We start from the raw sequence: 16,859 nt of genomic DNA, 5'->3' as shown, positions 1-16,859 counted from the left end.
ACAATGGAGTTTTACTCAGCCATAAAGAAGAATGAAATTATGTCATTTGAAGGTAAATGGATGGAACTGGAGAACATAAAGCTAAGTGAAATAAACCAGTTTCAGAAAGTCAAGGGTCTAATGTTTTCTCTCATATATAGAAGCTAGAGATAAATAAGGAATTTTTTAAAAAGAAGATCTCATTAAAATAGAAGGGAGAACCATAGGGTAGAGGAAGGGGATCGAGGGGAAGGGAGAAAGGATAGGAAATGAGGACTAAGGAATTGAATTAACCAAACTGTGCTAGGTGTATATATGAATGTATTACAATAAATTCCACTTTTTGTATAACTATAATGCATCAATTAAAGAAATAAATTAAAAGAAGGAAAACAGATTGGAGGTGATCAGGAGTGGGAGGCAGGAGAGAAAGAGTAGTCCTTGGGGGATTGAAATGGAGCAGATTTTATTATAAGCATTTATGAATATGTCAAAATGAACTCCCACAATTATGTGTAACTGTAACACATTAATAAAAATCAGATAATTTAAAAAATTACATTATTAATTTGTATAAAATAAATGTAATATCCACTCTTCTTTGAAAAGAGGGTTAATCATTTTGGCTTAAGATATTCTACCTAAAACATTTTTATTGATTTTGTTTTGCCTGCCAAAGGAGCTACCACATTTTCTTGTAAGTTGTATTTTACTTCTAATAAATCCTTATCAAATCTTTGCATTTTTAAAATTATCAATAATAAATTAATCACAATCATTTTAATTCTTTTGTGATGTTACAGACAATATTTTTGATTCTGATATTTCTCTAAAAGCACTTGTAATCAGTTACAGACCAAAAGTCTTGACTTTACTAAAGGATAGTCTTAGAGTCCCTGAGAAGACTATGACAAGGATTCTTTCATATAGGATTCTGATGACATTGATTAAACAACTCAGGTACCATACCAGTTAACCAAGTCAGGATTTTCAGAACTGTAGTTGAAAAAGTGTATGCATGAGATATAGTACATGAGATTGCTAACCTGTGATCAAGTGAAACAAGAATTAATTATATAGGAAGACTTGAACCAAACAAGGGTGAAGGTGATTTTTGTCTAGAATATTGTTGATGTTTGGTGTATGTGAAGAAGTCCATTAGTTTTTCTTTATCACCTATCTCTATCTCCATCAGGAACTAGTAACAATTTAATAGAAGGTCTTTATAAATGGAAATAAAATACTTACCTTTATCTCCTTGCCTGATACCCTAAAATTCAAAAACTCTCATGAGTACTATTATTTTCATAGTAATACAGTAATTTACATAGGTTTAATAAATGTCTATCCTCCCTGTGAAGAGCACACATTGGAAACATTGGTTATGTGACCAACACCTGGAATGTCATTGTTGAGAACTATGCTCACTGAATCAGATGTAACAAGACACTTTTGAGGATCTATAGCTGACTTTATAGAGCCAATGCTTGCTTATAAAGATCTCTTGGGAAAACTGGTCTGGAACCAGCTCACAAGGTTCCCAGCATTACAGATGAATAAAGAAGGTCATTTCTGGCTAGCACAGAAACTGTATGATTGTACCCAATTGTATTGGTGCTGAAGGTGAAATCCTATGGCAAGTTCTTTACTTGGCATTTTAGCCTGATGAGGACTTTACCAGTCCAACCCACGATTCCTTATGAAACTTCTAGCAAATCAAATTTAAGAATGCTCACAGTATTCAGCCCAGTGCTTCACATGTTAGCCTTGTTCCCAATTTATTTCTTTAATAAATGAATGGATCCTTAGCAATGATGTTAACGACCTTATTCTTTGTTAATTAAATACATATATAAAGGGTTGGCACAAGTTACTCTCTTAAATTCTGTACACACAAGGGTATAAAAAAAAGAGAGAGAAAGTACAGAAAAATGCTATCTGGTTCAATCTTTAGAAAAGCATTCAGAAATCGGCTTTTTATTCTCTTGAAGTTGGTTTCATATAAACATGTTTCTAGAAAACTACTTGATATATATATTTTTTAGGGAAAACAAAATATTCTGAAATGTAAAATCATCATTAAATCAAGATGGATAACAGAAAGGAAACACTCTGATCAGAATTGTTCAGGATTTTAAAAGAATTTTAATAGAGAAAATACTCGAATAAGCTTTTGAGTTAGGCCAAAGAGGCATCAAGTTTTAGTTATGTTCTTAGTATAATTCATAACATTTTAATAACATTTTTCATAAGCCATGTACTGTGGCACATGCCTATAATTCCATTGACTTGGGAGGCTGAGGCAAGAGGATTGCAAGTTCAAAGGCAGCCTCAGTAGCTTAGTGAGGCCAAGCAACTTAGTGAGATCCAGTCTCAAATTAAAACATAGAAAGGTCTGCAGATGTGACTCAGTGGTTAAATGCCCCTGGATTCAAACTGTACTATCAGAAAAAATTAAATTTATTCATAAAGTAAAATTTAAGTCCATTAATGAGTACAGAAAATGCCTACTTAATTTAATAGACCAGCCAAAATTGATCTACATGTGTTACAGGAATTCACAGGATATTTCTTTCAGCTTAAAATAAATTTTAGAAAATTAAAATCCATCAGAATTTCTGACAAACCAAAAGGATTTGCTTCTTTGTTCAAAATAAATCATTCAGCCTGCAAGCTAGGCCAACCTGCAAGCCGCGGGCGGGTCAGGCCAGCAACCAGCCAAGTGACTGCAGCTACACGCGCCGGCGGGGAACGCGGACCGGACCCACTAGGACAGGTCCGGCGGACGGCTGAGGGCTAGGCCCGTCCCCTCCCCCAGTGTCTGCAGGTAGGCGGGACTGTGAACACCAGCAGAGCGGGCCCAAAGCCTGCTGAGGGGCGGAACCGGCCCCACCCCCAGTGCCTGCAAGCTAGGCCAACCTGCAAGCCGCCGGCGGGTCAGGCCAGCAACCAGCCAAGTGACTGCAGCTACACGCGCCGGCGGGGAACACAGACCGGACCCACTAGGACAGGTCTGGCGGACGGCTGAGGGCTAGGCCCGTCCCCTCCCCCAGTGTCTGCAGGTAGGCGGGACTGTGAACACCAGCAGAGCGGGCCCAAAGCCTGCTGAGGGGCGGAACCGGCCCCACCCCCAGTACCTGCAAGCTAGGCAAACCTGCAAGCCACGGGCGGGCGGGTCAGGCCCAGCAACCAACCAAGTGACAGCAGCTACACGCGCCGGCGGGGAACGCGGACCGGACCCACTAGGACAGGTCTGGCGGACGGCTGAGGGCTAGGCCCGTCCCCTCCCCAAGTGTCTGCAGGTAGGCGGGACTGTGAACACCAGCAGAGCGGGCCCAAAGCCTGCTGAGGGGCGGAACCGGCCCTTCCCCCAGTGCCTGCAAGCTAGGCCAACCTGCAACCCATCGGGAGGTTAGGCCCAGCAACCTATGGAGTGACACAGGTGCCACTGGCGCCTGCTGGGTAGGTGGACCTTTGACAGACCAGCAAAGCAGACCTAGGGCCTGCCAGCATGGTAGACGGATCACACTAATTGGAGGAGGATCACAGCCACTACCTGCCCTGCAAGGGTGATTTTTCAACTATACAAGAGCAATATAAATAAATAGAGGGGAAAAATATCAAAGACACAACAATTTCACCAAGCAGAAAGAAACGCCAGCAGTATGAAATGACAAGGAAAGAAAGGACCACAGGCAATGCAGGTCAACTCAACTTTAGAAGAGGTAATAGCTGCAACAGATGGAATGTCAGATAGAGAGCTCAGGACATACATGCTCCAGATGATCTGGAGTCTCAAGGAAGACATGAGACAGCAAAATCAGACAATGAAAGATCACATTGACAAACAAATCCAGGAAGTAAAAGATCAATTTCACAGGGAGATAGAGGTAATAAAAAACAAACAAATAGAAATACTAGAAATGCAGGAAACAATAAACCAACTTAAAAACTCAATTGAGAATACTACCAGCAGAGTGGATCACTTAGAAGATAGAACATCAGACAATGAAGACAGAGTATTTCAACTTGAAAAGAACATAGATAGCTCAGCAAGTCTACTAAGAAACCATGAGCAGAACATTCAAGAGCTATGGGATAATATCAAAAGACCAAACTTAAGAGTCATTGGGATACAGGAAGGCACAGAGCTCCAAACCAAAGGATTAAGCAATCTATTCAGTGAAATAATACAAGAAAACTTCCCAGACTTGAAGAATGAGACAGAATCCCAAATCCTAGAAGCCTACAGGACGCCGAATGTGCAAAATCATAAGAGATCCACACCTAGACACATTATAATGAAGATGTCCAACATACAGAATAAGGAGAGAATTTTAAAAGCTACAATGGAAAGGAAGCAGATTACATTTAGGGGTAAACCAATCAGAATAACAGCTGATCTCTCAACACAGACTCTAAAAGCTAGAAGATCCTGGAATAACATATTTCAAACGCTTAAAGAAAATGGATTCCAACCAAGAATCTTGTATCCGGCGAAATTAAGCTTCAGGTTAGAAGATGAAATTAAAACCTTCCACGATAAACAAAAGTTAAAAGAATTCGCAGCTAGAAAACCATCTCTTCAAAAAATCCTTGGCAAAACATTACAGGAAGAGGAAATGGAAAATAACATTGAAAACCAACAATGGGAGGTAGGACAGTAAAGGGGGGAAAGTAGTCAAAGAGGATAACAAATCAGGTTTAGTAACATCAATAAACAAACATGGATAGAAGAACAAACCATATCTCAATAATAACCCTAAATGTTAATGGCTTAAACTCACCAATTAAGAGACACAGGCTAGTAGAATGGATCAAAAAACAAGACCCAACAATATGCTGTCTACAGGAGACGCATTTGATAGGAAAAGATATACATAGACTGAAGGTGAAAGGTTGGGAAAAATCATATCACTCATATGGACCGCGGAAACAAGCAGGAGTGTCCATACTCATATCAAATAAAATAGATTTCAAGCCAAAGCTAATCAAAAGGGACAAAGAAGGACACTTCATACTGCTCAAGGGAACCATACACCAACAAGACATAACAATCATAAATATATATGCCCCAAATAATGGTGCAACTGTGTTCATCAAGCAAACTCTTCTCAAGTTCAAGAGTCTAATAGACCACCATACAATAATCATGGGAGACTTCAACACACCTCTCTCACCACTGGACAGATCTTCCAAACAAAAGTTAATTAAGGAAACTATAGAACTCAATAACACAATTAACAACCTAGACTTAATTGACATATATAGACTATACCACCCAACATCAAGTAGCTACACTTTTTTCTCAGCAGCACATGGAACCTTCTCAAAAATAGACCATATACTATGTCACAGGGCAACTCTTAGACAATACAAAGAGGTAGAGATAATACCATGCATCTTGTCTGATCATAATGGAATGAAACTGAAAATCAATGATAAAAGAAGAAAGGAAAAATCAAACATCACCTGGAGAATGAACAATAGGTTGCTGAGTGATCAATGGGTTTTAGAAGACATCAAGGAGGAAATTAAAAAATTCCTAGAGTTAAATGAAAACACAGACACAACATATCAGAATCGATGGGACACATTGAAAGCAGTTCTAAGAGGAAAATTTATTGCTTGGAGTTCATTCCTCAAAAAAAGAAAAAACCAACAAATAAATGATCTCATACTTCATCTCAAAATCCTAGAAAAAGAAGAGCAAAACAACAGCAAAAGAAGTAGAAGGCAAGAAATAATTAAAATCAGAGCTGAAATTAATGAAATTGAAACAAAAGAAACAATTGAAAAAATTGACAAAACTAAAAGCTGGTTCTTTGAAAAAATAAATAAAATTGACAGACCCTTAGCCATGCTAACGAAGAGAAGAAGAGAGAGAACCCAAATTACTAGCATACGGGATGAAAAAGGCAATATCACAACAGAGACTTCAGAAATACAGAAGATAATCAGAAATTACTTTGAATCCTTATACTCCAATAAAATAGAAGATAGTGAAGGCATAGATAAATTCCTTGAGTCTTATGATCAGCCCAGATTGAGCCAGGAGGATATAGACAACCTAAACAGACCAATAACAATAGAGGAAATAGAAGAAACCATCAAAAGACTACCAAATAAGAAAAGCCCAGGACCGGATGGGTATACAGCAGAGTTTTACAAAACCTTTAAAGAGGAACTAACACCAATACTTTTCAAGCTATTTCGGGAAATAGAAAAAGAGGGAGAACTTCCAAATTCGTTCTACGAGGCCAACATCACCCTGATTCCGAAACCAGACAAAGACACTTCAAAGAAAGAAAACTACAGACCAATATCTCTAATGAACCTTGATGCAAAAATCCTCAATAAAATTCTGGCGAATTGGATTCAAATACATATCAAAAAAATTATAAACCATGATCAAGTAGGATTCATCCCTGGTATGCAAGGTTGGTTCAATATACGGAAATCAATAAATGTTATCCACCACATCAATAGACTTAAAAATAAGAACCATATGATCATCTCGATAGATGCAGAAAAAGCTTTTGACAAAGTACAGCATCCCTTTACGTTCAAAACTCAAGAAAAATTAGGGATAACTGGATCATACCTCAACATTGTAAAAGCAATCTATGATAAGCCACAGGCCAGCATCATTCTGAATGGAGAAAAATTGAAGGCATTCCCTCTAAGATCTGGTACAAGACAGGGATGCCCTCTCTCACCACTTCTGTTCAACATAGTCCTCGAAACACTGGCCAGAGCAATTAGGCAGACGAAAGAAATTAAAGGCATAAAAATAGGAAAAGAAGAACTTAAATTATCACTATTTGCAGATGATATGATTCTATACCTAGCAGACCCAAAAGGGTCTACAAAGAAGCTATTAGAGCTAATAAATGAATTCAGCAAAGTGGCAGGATATAAGATCAACACGCATAAATCAAAGGCATTCCTGTATATCAGCGACAAATCCTCTGAAACGGAAATGAGGACAACTACTCCATTCACAATATCCCCCCAAAAAATAAAATACTTGGGAATCAACCTAACAAAAGAGGTGAAAGATTTATACAATGAAAATTACAGAACCCTAAAGAAAGACATAGAAGAAGACCTTAGAAGATGGAAAAATATACCCTGCTCATGGATAGGCAGAACTAACATCATCAAAATGGCGATATTACCAAAAGTCCTATATAAGTTCAATGCAATGCCAATCAAAATCCCAACAGCATATCTTGTAGAAATCGATAAAAGAATCATGAAATTCATATGGAATAATAAAAGACCCAGAATAGCAAAAACAATACTAAGCAGGAAGTGTGAATCAGGCGGTATAGCGATACCAGACTTCAAACTATACTACAGAGCAATAGTAACAAAAACAGCATGGTACTGGTACCAAAACAGGCGGGTGGACCAATGGTACAGAATAGAGGACACAGTAACCAATCCACAAAACTACAACTATCTTATTTTTGATAAAGGGGCTAAAAGCATGCAATGGAGGAAGGATAGCATCTTCAACAAATGGTGCTGGGAAAACTGGAAATCCATTTGCACCAAAATGAATCTGAATCCCTATCTCTCGCCGTGCACAAAAGTTAACTCAAAATGGATCAAGGAGCTTGATATTAAATCAGAGACATGGCATCTGATAGAAGAAAAAGTTGGTTATGATCTACACGCTGTGGGATCAGGCTCCAAATTCCTCAATAGGACACCCATAGCGCTAGAGTTAACAAATAGAATCAACAAATGGGACTTACTCAAACTAAAAAGTTTTTTCTCAGCAAAAGAAACAATAAGAGAGATAAACAGGGAGCCTACATCCTGGGAACAAATCTTTACTCCACACACTTCAGATAGAGCCCTAATAACCAGAATATACAAAGAACTCAAAAAATTAGACAATAAGATAACAAATAACCCAATCAATAAATGGGCCAAGGACCTGAACAGACACTTCTCAGAGGAGGACATACAATCAATCAACAAGTACATGAAAAAATGCTCACCATCGCTAGCAGTCAGAGAAATGCAAATCAAAACTACCCTAAGATACCATCTCACTCCAGTAAGACTGGCAGCCATTAGGAAGTCAAACAACAATAAGTGCTGGAGAGGATGCGGGGAAAAGGGCACTCTTGTTCATTGCTGGTGGGACTGCAAACTGGTGCAGCCAATTTGGAAAGCAGTATGGAGATTTCTTGGAAAGCTGGGAATGGAACCACCATTTGACCCAGCTATTCCCCTTCTCGGTCTATTCCCTAAAGCCCTAACAAGAGCATGCTACAGGGACACTGCTACATCGATGTTCATAGCAGCTCAATTCACGATAGCAAGACTGTGGAACCAGCCTAGATGCCCTTCAATAGATGAATGGATAAAACAAATGTGGCATCTATACACAATGGAGTATTACTCTGCATTAAGAAATGACAAAATCATAGAATTTGGAGGGAAATGGATGGCATTAGAGCAGATTATGCTAAGTGAAGCTAGTCAATCTTTAAAAAACAAATACCAAATGACTCCTTTGATATAAGGGGAGTCAACAAGGACAGGGTAGGGACGAAGAGCTTGAGAAGAAGATTTACATTAAATAGGGATGAGAGGTGGGAGGGAAATGGAGTGAGAAGGGAAATTGCATGGAAATGGAAGGCGATCCTCAGGGTTATACAAAATGTCATATAAGAGGAAAGGAGGGGCAAGACAAGATAATACAAATGGAAGAAATGATTTACAGTAGAAGGGGTAGAGAGAGAAAAGGGGAGGGGAGGGGAGGGGAGGGGGGATAGTAGAGAATAGGACAGACAGCAGAATACATCAGACACTAGAAAGGCAATATGTCAATCAATGGAAGGGAAACTGATGTGATACAGCAATCTGTATACGGGGTAAAATTGGGAGTTCATAATCCACGTGAATCAACCGTGTAATATGATGTATTAAGAACTATGTAATGTTATGAACGACCAATAAAAATAAATAAATAAATAAATAAATAAATCATTCAAATTAAAATTTTGTTTCTTTAATCTCTGTATTCTTTTTTATATTAACATTCCCAAATTTTTCAGCATCCTGGAAACTTGTATAATGATCAGACAAAATACAATTAAAGTAAAAGTATCATGGTAAAATAATAAGTTAAAATAAACCAAAGAAACCACATGATATGGCTTTGATTATATTGAATATAATTATTTTCATCAATTTATCACCCAAAGATTGTAGACAATCACATTATAAACATATTAAATCTTTCTCTGATTTTCTAGGACATTTGAATTTCCTTTACCACATACTGGAAATATTTTGTTCATAGAAATCAATGAGCTTTAGATATTGGTATGTTGGAATATTATAATTTATTATCACTTATGTTTTTAGATAATTAACATTTTACTAAGTTTCTGTCATTCTTTTTGTTATAAAAGCAAATTCTACAAAATAATCAATGAAGAAAGGAAAATGAAATCCCAACAAATATATAGACCCTTTTAATATGTATGAAAACCAAAAAAAGAACAAAAGTTATCTAACAAGCTAAAAAGCAAATGTTTATCTAGACACTAACTTGAGTACATTTATTGAAAATTTTTCAAAAAATGACAACTCATTCAACAAAGTCCTTGAAGGTTCATACATTGCTAGAGGTAAGTATACCTTTAAAATCAACATACAATCTCAACTTAAATACTTTGTAAAACTTGGTTTCTACAATTTTTCTCAGTTATTTCTTTTTAAAAATAAAATTCTCTTATTTTCTAATTTAAATCCCTCCTATAGTGGGGTCTGATTTAGAAAATACATAAAATGGCCACGTTCTTCTTAATTTTTTAAAAATTTATCTATTTATTCTAATTTGTTATACATGACAGCAGAATGCATTTCAATTCATAGGACACATATGTTCTATGAATTGAAATAGACCACAGTTTTTCATGTCTCTGGTTGTACACAAAGTAGAGTTACATCATTCATGTCTTTATACATGTACCAAGGGTAATGATGTCCATCTCATTCCACCAACTTTCCTAGCCCCATGCTCCCTCCCCTTTCCTCCCTCCCCTTTCCTCAATCAAAGTTCCTTCATTTTTCCTATGCTCCCTGCCCCCATATACAACAGCATCCACTTATCAGAGAGAACATTAGGCCTTTAGTTTTGGGGGATTGGCTTACATTGCTTAGAATTATATTCTTCAACTCCATCCATTTACTGGCAAATGCCAAAATTTTTTTTTCATGCCGAGTAATATTTCATTGTGTGTATATTCCATAGTTTCTTTATCCATTCATCTATTGAAGTACATCTAGGTTGGTTTAAGAATTTAGCTATTGTTAATTGTGCTGCTATAAACATTGATATGGTTGCATATGTATACTATAGTAGGCTGTTTTTGAGTCCTTTGGGTATAAATGGAGGAGTGGGATACCTGGGTGAAATAAAATAATTGGGAATCAACTTAACAAAAGAGGTGAAAGACCTCTACAATAAAAACTACAAAACACTAAGGAAAGAAATTAAAGAAGACCTTAGAAGATGGAAAGATCTCCCTTGATAGACAGAATTACTATTGTCAAAATGACCATACTACCAAAAGTACTATACAGGTTTAATGCGATTCCAATCAAAATCCCAATGACATTCCACATAGAAATAGAAAAAGCAATAGTGAAATTCATCTGGGAAGATAAGAGACCAAGAATAGCCAAAGCAATATTTAGCAAGAAGAGTGAAGCAGGTGGCATCACTATACAAGATCTACTATATTACAGAGCAATAGTAACAAAAACAGCATGGTATTGGCACCAAAATATACTTGTAGATCAATGGTTCAGAACAGAGGACACAGAGACAAACCCACACAAATACAGTTATCTCATACTAGACAAAGGCGCCAAAAAAGATATATTGGAGAAATGATAGCCTCTTAAACAAATGGTGCTTGGAAATCTGGAAATCTATATGTAGCAGAATGAAATTAAGCCCCTATCTCTCACAATGCACAAAACTCAACTCAAAGTGGATCAAGGACCTAGGATTAAACCAGAGACCCCATACATAATAGAATAAAAAGTAGTTCCAAATCTTCATCATGTCAGACTAGGCCCCAACTTCCTTAATAAGACTCCTATAGTGCAAGCAATAAAATAAAATCAAGAATCAATAAATGGATGGTTTTAAACTGAAAAGCTGCTTCTCAGTAAAAGAAATAATCAGTGAGGTGAATAGAGAGCCTACAGAATGGGAGCAAATTTTTACCACATGCACATCAGATAGAGCACTAATTTCTAGGATATATAAAGAACTCAAAAATCTTAACACCAAAAAAAACAAATAACCCAATCAATAAATGGACCAAGGAGCTGAACAGACACTTCTCAGAAGATGATATTCAATCAATAAACAAATACATGAAAAACTGTTCAACATCTCTAGCAATTAGAGAAATGCAAATCAAAACTAAGAGTTAATCTCACTTCAGTCAGAATGGCAGCTATTAAGAATACAAACAACAATAAGTGTTGGTGAGGATGTGAGGAAAAGGGCACACTCTTACATTGCTGCAAATTGGTGCAACCAATATGGCCACTTTTTTCAATATCTAATATTTACTTTTGAATGAAACTGAAGAGCTACTTTTTCAAATTTATTAGTTTGCATGTTTTTTTGTCCTGAAGCAGAAGGTTTTTGAAGTTTTAGTTTAAAAAAATTAATAAATGCAAATGATAGAAAAAAAAGGAGAGCCTTCCATGTTATTGTAAATTCTATACTTCTTGTAATGCACCTGGCACCACCTCCTTAAAAACAGAGCTGGCTGATTGATGTTTCAGTACTAGGAATCCATTGTAACTCCAGAACAAGCCTAAGATCCCAAACATTACAAATTTCACAGTCTAGGTCTTTCATTCAAAGGAACTTTGATTCTTAATCCTGAAAGGATAAAATAAAAAAAAAAAAAAAAAAACACCAGGGAGCAAAGACATAAGGAAGTCTTATTCCCTGCATGCAGGGCCTGGGGGACTGGTGAATATCAGCCACTACCAAAGCAGGGTTTTCATGACACCAGAATTTTCAGCAGACTACACCTATTCCTGAGATCACTTCATCATAATCTCATTGCCCTATATAGAATGCTAAGCACCAGCTCTGAATCCAATAATGCTAACAAGTGTATGGATGGAGAAGGAACAGATCTAAAAGCAACTCCAAAATGCACACAGCCCTCAGTTCACCTTCAAATAATGCATCTTGGGAAATGGGGTTTCATAAATAGATCTCATGCTTGAAAACTGTACATACTTGCCAAGAAAAGCCATTCATAGGAACACTTTAATCAACCCTAAATCATCATCAAATATAGATCACTCAAATTTCAGATATAGGTATATTGCCAGTAAAAATCAGCAGTCTAATTTGTTCTTGGTTAATGCAAAGTTTGGCTGACTGTGTGAACTGGCAAAAACAACAGCTTGTGAAAAATAATTTTAACTGATACATAAGAACACAAATTTGTACACAATTACAGAGAATTGTGTGGTGTTTTAATACATGCATACAGGATGTAAGTTTAAATCAGGTTAAATATTTCTCCTCAATCATGCATCAATCCTTCATGTTGAAAACATTCAAAATTCTCTCTTTCAGCTTTTTGAGATACATGTTGCGCTTTTGTTATTTGCAGTCACCTTATTGTGCATCACCACACCACAACTTCCTACTCTTATCTAACTGTAACTTAGTGCCCTAGGAATAACCTTTCTCCATCTTCCCCCACCTCCACTTTCCCCAGCCTCTGGTAATTGCCATTCTACTCTCAACTTAATTCAACTTTTTTTTTTAATATTCCACATGAGTGAAATCATATGGTACTTATCTTTTTGTATCTCATTCATTTATTTAACATAATGATCTCTGGGTTCATCTATGTCATTTCAACAACAGCAAAAATAGACAAATGGGATTATACCAAACTGCAAGGTCCCTGCACAGCAAAGGAAATAATCAACAGAGTGAAGACACAAACTAGAGAAAATGTTTGCAAGTTATACATCTGATAATAGGTTAATTTCAAAAATTTATAAGGAACTCAAACAGCTCAATGGCAAGAAAACATATAACCCTCCTTATGAACTGGCAAAAGAACTGAACAGACATTTTTGAAAAGAAGATATAGATGCCTACCAGGTATATGAAAAATACTCAATATTACCACTAGTTACCAAAAACATATAAATCAAAAACATCAAAAATATCATGTCACCTTACGATATTAAGAATTGTTATTTTCAAAAGACAAAAAAAATGCTGGTAAGGATGTGGAGAAAAGAGTACTCTTGCACATAGTTGGTAGAGATGTAAATTAGTATAGCCACATGAAAAATAATATGGATATGGAAATAGTACTTTGGTGTGACCCAGAAACCCCACCTCTGGGTATGTATCCTCCTTGTGGAGACTGTTTTGGGAATGTTTTTAATTCAGACCTGTAATAGATTCCTTTCCAATATTGGGTTGTACTATAAAACTCTAAAAGGAGCATAACTGATAACTATTATTAATCACACAGTAAGGATGCTTACCCAACCTGAAATCTGAGTGTCAGATTGGAAATATATGAGTAGAAATTGTAAAAACCATTGAGTTCAAGAAGTTTAGAAAATTTGCTGTTACTAAATGACCATGAATGTTTGGGACAATAAATACACTAATGAGTCTTCCTCCTGTTATATTTTAAACACTAATCTTAAGTTGTTTCATGTCTTTAAGAGATACTCTGTTAGCTCTTACCAGAGCTGGTGCCATCCCCAAAATACAACCTAGTATAGTAGGAGAATGGTAAAGGCATTGCTATATCCTAACTGAGAGGATGACTCTATGCTACTATTCTCGAGTGCATTTAAAATGACACTGCAAATAAATAAATAAATGAAAATATAATAAAAATGACAGTGCATCTGAAAATTTCACTCCATGTGGAGCAACTAATGCTTTTCACTAACCTTCTCCCTACCCCACTTAGAGAAAGAATATCCACATGAATTATAAAACAAGTCATTTAAGAAAATTCTAAGAACCCTATTTCTATGATAAGGAGACCTCCAGATTCTATTTTACTTTGATTCAATTTTAGTTCTTCTATAAAGAACATAATTCAATCTAGGAATATAAGAAAATATAGATTAAAACTTAGGAGGTAAAATTCAAATTACTTACACTCTTATCACTTAAATAAAATATTATTGATGATATACTCTAGAATCTTTCAGATTTCTTTCTTTTTAAGTTTTCAGATTCATTTAAGGTCAAATATTTTTGCATTGCCAACTTCTTATAAATCTTAAACGATTAAGTAATGTCTATGCTTCTTAGCTTATTACATTGCTACAGCTATCTTATAACTCTTTCAGAATGTTCTCTGTGGCTCTAGAATGTAAGGAAGAAAATCAGGTGCCTTTTCTCAATACCAACCAGCTAGTGATGGAATTCCAAGGCACGAAACCAGGGAGGAATTAAGCAAGACATTTGAAAAGAAGGAATGTGTTCCCTTCTGGCTTTCTCTGTGCAGTTTATTGAATTAAAATCTTGTATTACTGGACTAAACACACCCAAAACACATACCCTTGATAAATTCTTCCCAAATTAAACTATATTGGGTTGGCAAGTCTATTGGAAACCCAACTAAATAGCATTATCAACATATTATAGATATTTTGCCTCATCATATTCTGTTTGGGAATTCATGAGGTAAATGTTTTTCTAAACATAATTACTCTATCTTTAATAAATATGCTAATATTGCCTCTTTAATTTGAAAACTCCAAAGTTGACATCAGAATTTTATGGTGCCATGCTTTCACATAAACTGTAATCACTCCTTCTTAAATAACATGCAAATGGTTTAATGGTTCTTTGACACCCATAACTAGATTTGCTCCGTGTGCTTTTTTTGAAAATAAGAAATAAAAATCACCTATGCTTTTAAATTTACATGATCCCTCGTTCAGTAAAAATCCTTACCAATATTTGACCAAACACCTAATGGAGTGGATAAGCAATGTTTGTTACATAAAAATAATATTTTGCTTAAGCTGGAGGAATTTTGGAAAAACCCTTCTTTGTTTCTGCCAAATTCCTCTGGAAGAAAATCAACACACGATTGTAGAACTCACAAAATCTAAATAAGGATTAGCACAAAATGTATCTCTTTGGTTTTCCAAGGATTTGTTTTGAGAATATTTTATCCCACTGCTATGCCTCCCTGGGTCTCCCCTTCCTCTTTCATTTATCTCCTGCCATGAGTAAAGAAAGCAGCCAATAAAAGACTCTGTTTATTGCCAAATCTAATTTCTTTGGCAAAATGTGACATTTTGCCTCCAAATATCTAGTTATATATGAAATGGTACAAGAGGTATTTCATAAAACAAGGCTTATATCAAAAGAAAAAATTTTTATAACTAAAGAAAAAATTTTCATAACTCCTGTTAGCTAGTTCAAATCATGTACAAATCCACTGTTTTTAAAAAAGGAGTATAAATATATGTTTTAATCCCCTCTTGCTCACAAAACCAGAAAAAAATATTGCATCCAGAAAATTTCCAACTAAATTATGAAGTCTGTTTAAGCTTCCAGATACAGAATACTAGTCGACCATTTTCCAATTTCAGTCAGTTTTGACTGTTGGATTCTTGGGATTCCTAGAATGAGTCTACCTTCTGACTAAAAAGGTGGACACATGATCCATCCAGTACAAGTCAATTGGTGCAACTCATTACAAATGTTAGTATGGTTGGGTCAAGGTAAGGCAATCACAATAACTTTGGGGAAATTTGCTTATAAGTTCAGAAGAAAGGCCCTCTCCAGAATATACAACAGCTAATCACCATTATAGTAGATACAGTTGAAATGAGTCAGTAAATGGATGGAATTTATTTTTCGTTGATGAGTATGTTTTTGTGGTGGAACTCCAGTGGGGTCAGGTTGAACACCAATGTAAGATGGGCTCTGTAGTACTTAATCTCTCTTTAGCTCAGTTTCTCTGAAGTCTCAGTGCCAAGAGAGATGGCTTACATGTTATTGGTCCAATCCTTTTTCTGTCTTCGAAAGATTATTTTGGTACCACAATCTATTGTATTCCACATATTGACTTTTGTTCAATAATTGACTACATATACTACAACAGTCTCATAAAATTATACTGGAGGTGCAAAAGTTCCAGTAACATTTTACTGTATTTTTATATGTTTAGATATATTCAAATTACACAGTCACCATCATATTAAAATTGATTACAATATCAAGTACAAGAACATCTTGTATTTTTTATAGATTAGTAGAATAACCTATACCATGTAGTTCAAGTATATAGGAGGCTCTACCATCTAAGTTTGTATTAGAACACTGTAAATGTTTGCAAAAATAAAAATCACCTAATAATACATTTATCAGTGTGTATTTCACCATCCAGAAAAATTCAGAACTTTTTTCTGCCCACACTGTACTAACACCAATATTAACTGTCATCCAGCATAGACACAAATATATATTTCAAAGAAAGCCTTAGCTTAGAATGATATTTGTTTGCTTTTCTTTTTTGGAAGGGAAAGAAACATTTTGTCATACCCTACATAGGCAAAGACCTATACAAAGGATCATGTGATTTCCATCCAATACTAAAAGTAAGGTGGTGAAAAACAGAACATCAAGTGTATCTTGCTTTCTCTCATTACATCTTTTGCCTCATAGCACTCTCAAAGGCAGACTGAGACATTGTTCATTTAGGCTTCTACACTTAAAGGCTTAAGGAGAAGAAATGCTCCAATTATCCTGAGATACCCTTTTAATCTTTATGAATTCTTGACATTCTGTACAC

This window comes from Urocitellus parryii, chromosome 5 (assembly GCF_045843805.1).
Source record: "Urocitellus parryii isolate mUroPar1 chromosome 5, mUroPar1.hap1, whole genome shotgun sequence".
NCBI lineage: Eukaryota > Metazoa > Chordata > Mammalia > Rodentia > Sciuridae > Urocitellus > Urocitellus parryii.
This window is presented reverse-complemented; position numbering follows the sequence as displayed.